We start from the raw sequence: 5,089 nt of genomic DNA, 5'->3' as shown, positions 1-5,089 counted from the left end.
AGAAGTATTAATTGCATGTCCAATTTTAATACCATGAGAAAACACAGTCATGAATATTTTCTGCAGATATCTCAAAATATATTATTGGGATAATATTATGTAATTCTCTAATAATATGTTAACATAAAAGGACATAAATTACTATATCACAGGTATCTTTAAAAATTTTTGATTGTATTTAAACACTTTTGGTTTCTTTGAAAATAGTGTATTACTTTTTTTTCTGCAGATAAAAACATTATTTTGAAAAATAGTCCATAGGATTTACAGGACTTCCAGAGGGTACAAGTCAAAGGAATTAAAAAGTAAAAAGTTCTGCATCATATGATCTCTAGGGTCTTACACAGATACAATATTGTAAGCACCACATTATTATTTAGGGCATTTACAATGTTTTAGCCTAACCATGCAGTAATTTCTAATCATGTTAAGGTAAAAAAAAAAAAAGAAATTAGTAAAGACAGAGTATATCATGAGTTTTCCCGTACCTTTAATATACTCCAGGGAACTAAAGCATCTGAACATGGAAATTAAAAACAGCAGCGAGTAGGACTAGCAAAAGGCAATTGCAGCTGCACCTTGTGGGGTCCCTTTGTGGAATTTTTTCATGAACGTGTATTGCTGGTTTAGACACTTGTTTGTCTTTAATGCATTTTGGTTTTCTGACTCCCAGTCCTGGCTTCAGCAATGTTCCTGTGACCACCTGCCCAATTTCACCTTCTGAGTCACCAGTTCTTAACACTAGAACTTAAGCAATTTGACAACAAACTTTAGAAAATACTACTAATAAAAGCTTCTTAAAGAATTAGAGAGTTAAAGAATTTTGTAATATCTGAGAACTTCAGGGGAGTCTTTGGGAGTGATAGTATTTGGAGAATTAGATGATGCAGTACAGGTCTCCCAGCTGAGAGGAGCAGAGCTAAGGAGTACGTGTGTGTGTGTGTGTGTGTGTGTGTGTGTGTGTGTGTGTGTGTGTGTGTGTGTGTTTGGGGACAAAGGAAAATAAGTCAAAGTAAGCATGTAAACATATTAGGATAAGTAAAAAAAAAAACAAAAAACACACACACACACACAGAAATTTAGGAAAGATGCAGTGAACATGAGTCTAAAATTACTGCTTTGAACAAATTGCCTGAGAAATAGGGGGAAGTGTTTGTATTTATATGATTGGCATCCTTATTATTACCTTTATTCTGTGTTTTATATCGGGTTGTCTTTCCTTTTAGAATCAAAGATTTAGAAGACATTGTATGTTTTTTTTTTTTCCTGCCTGATTTGGACATGCTTTTTTTATTACATTTATAGTTTTCATTCTGATCGTCAGAAAGCACAGTACTATTCATGGTCTGTTCCACAAGTCAAAGGAATGAAAAATGGGATGGAGAATCAGATCATGTTATATTCACAATACTCCTTGGAAAATATTCTTTGCTCTCCACAGATCCTTTGGGAATTTGTTTCCATCTTCTTTAGTCTGCCTGAGTCCATTCAGCTCTTTTCTTCTGTTGTGTTCTTCATTTATTCACTAAAAGAGTAGATACATAATTTGGTTGGATCCCCACTAGAAGCATATTGAGCTTTGAGAGAGTAAATTCTTCTTTAAAATGTGTTTTTATTGATTTGAGGAAAGGAGAGGGAGAGAGATTGAAACATCAATGAGAGAAATATTGATCAGCTGCCTCCTGCACACCCCCTACTGGGGATCAAGCCCACAACCTGGGCATGGTGCTCTGACCAGAAGTCGAACCAGTGACCTCTTGGTGGCATGGGAGGACGCTCAACCAACTGAGCCACACCAGCCAGGGTGAGAGAGTAAATTCTTCAGAGGTCATTTGATAAAAGTAAATAAACAAGTGCATTTCTGAATGACCCCAGCAGCTTAAGTGACAGTATCTAAATTCGTTTTTATAAAATTGTACTGAACTAGAACAAAATTAGTATTATTCCTGAAAAGCAAAATTTGCAATATAAAGATAAGTAAATCTAAAAATATACCTCTTCTAAAAGTACTAAGGAATCTGATTAAAGGATGTAAACATTTACACAGTTTGTATTGTATATCAAAACTTAAATGCTTCAAAACATATTTAGACCACAACATGGTTTCAGAGCAGTAGAGAGAAATTCTAAATTCTTCCTCCACAATTTTCAAGTTTATAAAATAGTTACATTCAGGGATTTCCTTGACCCACAAGCACTGCAATTGATTTGCAATGCACCAACAAAAAAAGGCCTCAGGAGTTGCCCATGTTTACAGAAAACTTTGTATCGAGATCTTTAGATTGACTTTTAAGAATAGCAATACAGACATGCTTTAGAATCAAAACCTCATCAAAAGGAACCTGGCTATTCTATGGTTTGTATAGTCTTTTCAGAAACAACCTGTTCCCCAAAGGCTCAAAAATAGTCATGTTAGACTAAAGTTTCTAAAGTCAGGATATGTGAGAGAACTAACAAGGAAAGAAAGGAAAGGAATGCTTTGTGTCTGAGCTAAAGATGAGTTGAACAGCTACTCACTGGTGAAAATAAACAAAATGTGGCTGAAAGGAACTGTGTCTTCTGTAGCCCGTGCACGTCCATGTACCAGGATAACACATCTGAATTGATTATTCAAAGAGTATACCAGAAAGATTCCAGAGAGAAATGTGTTCAGAAATAAATATTTATACTTATGGAGTCATTAGAGTTATTTAGCCTAGATTTCAAGAAGTCTTAGAAATCATGTCAATCTTGAATGGTATGTCTGTGGGTTAGTGTCTTTCTAGAATGATGTTGTCATAGGTAAAATTTATAGTCATTTACAGCTTTGCTCCTTTGGAGGGTTATGGCAATTTGGTTTTGTTGTTGTTGTTGTTATTGTTGTTGTTTTTTACCATGTTAGAATAATAGAAGCTTTTTTCCGGGGAAAATAAATGCTATAAACAAGATTTACAATGCACTGCCTAGCCTGCTTTAACACTGTTTCAAAATCTCTTGAAAGTGTTATAGTTTACCAACATATATATCAAATTTTCAACTTATGAAATATACTGTATAAATCTCCAATTCTTTAAAATGTTTTCAGGATACCTACTTGATTGTGAGTTTATTAGCTGGTAATCTCTCAAAATACAGAATGCAAATTGGCAAATGTAGTTGGAGGTAGAAAGCTGGCTTGTAATGTTGGTGCATCCCTAAGGAAAGGCCAGGTGTTTGTCCAGAGTAATTGCAGCACTTGGCGCTCCCTGCGAAGAATGAGACTTGCTCCTCACCTTCATCAATACTTGTTACTGTGTGGCTTCTCTATTTTAACCACTTGCTTGGGCATGGACCGTTATCTCCTAATGAAATAACACCTGTCGGATGAATAGGATGTGGAATATATTTTCATGTGTCGATTGGCCATTTTTGTACATTTATTTGAGAAGTTCCTTGTTAAATATTTTTTCTAGTGTAATCGGGTTATTTGCTTTTTTAAAAATTTACACAGGTTTTATATATTCTGGAGGCAAATCCTTCGAGATTATATATATATATATATATATATATATATATATATATATATATATATTAAGAATAGAATCTTTTCACCCAGTCTGTGGGCTACCCACTCATTTTTTTGTCTTTTTATGGAGTGATATATTCAGTTTTGGTGAATTGTAATTTAACATTTGCTTCTTCTATTACAGATAGTGCTTTTTTCTTCTATATAGAAAATCCTTATTTAAACTACAGCTGTGAAGATACTCTGCTGTTTTCTTATAGAAAATTTATGGCTTTTTCTATGATTCACCTATCTATTGTTTATCTCAAATTAGATTTTGTCTATCAAGTGAAATAGAAGGCAAAGTTTATTTTATTCCATACAGATATCTAATTGTTCCAGCAGTATATGCTGAAAAGACTCTCCTTTTCTCCTTGAATTACATTGGCCCCTTTGTCAAAAATGAATTGACTGTATATATGAGGTTTTCATTTCTGAACTCTATTCTTGCCCTGTTTCTGATCTTTGGAGGAAAGCATACAATGTTTCAGCATTAAGTATGATGTTATTTATAGATTTCTTTTCAGAGAAGTCTATTATAAGATAGAAGAAGATACTATCTATCCTTAGTTTGCTTAAAGACCATTGCCATGAATCATTGCTGAAATGTATTAAATACATTTTTAGCATTTATTGATTAATTATATGATTTTCCCCTTTATTCTATAATGTAATTTCTCTTTTTAAAGCCTATAGTACATGGTATTCCCAAATGGTCTCCCATCCCACTACTAACCAAGCCCTATCCTGCTTAGCTTTTGAGATCAGACAAAATTGGGCACATTCAGGGTAGTATGGCCATAGACTACAATGTAATTTCATTGATTGGTTTTTGAATGTTAAACCAATGTTTCCATTCTGGGAAAAATATACTTGTTTATCCTTTATTATGTTGATGGACTCAGTTAAGATTTTGTGCAGAATTTTTATGTTGAATCTCATGAGACATATCCATCTGTTTGTTGTTGTTTTGTTCTTATAATGTCATTATTTGGCATCGGTATCATAGTGACAAAATGAATCAAAGTGCTTCTTCTTCTTTATTCATTTTCTGAGAGAATTTGTGTAAGATTGATTTCATTTTCCCCCTTTAATCTTTGATTGAATTAATTGACTAGACAAGCCACCTGAGATCAGAGGGCTTTTGTTTTGTTTTGTTTTACAGTAGTAATTTTTTTTTATTAAGAATCCAATTTCTTTGACAAGGAAATTTTCCATTTGTTCTTGGTATTCACTATATTGCCTTAACATTGTCCTTAACATATTTTTTCTTCTGATGTCTATGAAATATATAATAATGCCTCCTTTCTTTTATTTTTGATACTGCTATTTGTGCTTTCTCTTTTGGGAATGCCCTCATGAATGGAATGAATGCCCTTATAAAAGAGACCTTAGGAAGATTATTTTACCTTCTGCCACGTGAGGACATGGTGAAAGACAGAGAGCTTTGAACTTGCCCAGCCTCTAGAACTGTGAGAAACAAATGTTTGCTGTTGATAAGCAGTTCAGACTAGTAGCCCATGCTTAACAACATCTCTACTATGACTCATCCAATAATTTTTTAAG

At 33.6% G+C, this 5,089-nt stretch overlaps 1 pseudogene; it reads right to left on the bottom strand.

Moving 5' to 3' along the window:
• Nucleotides 1-4,210: 4,210 nt before the first annotated feature.
• Nucleotides 4,211-4,329, bottom strand: LOC118669576 (annotated as a pseudogene).
• Between the last annotated feature and the right edge of the window lie 760 nt (nucleotides 4,330-5,089).

Source organism: Myotis myotis, unplaced genomic scaffold (assembly GCF_014108235.1).
Source record: "Myotis myotis isolate mMyoMyo1 unplaced genomic scaffold, mMyoMyo1.p scaffold_m19_p_14, whole genome shotgun sequence".
NCBI lineage: Eukaryota > Metazoa > Chordata > Mammalia > Chiroptera > Vespertilionidae > Myotis > Myotis myotis.
This window is presented reverse-complemented; position numbering and strand designations above follow the sequence as displayed.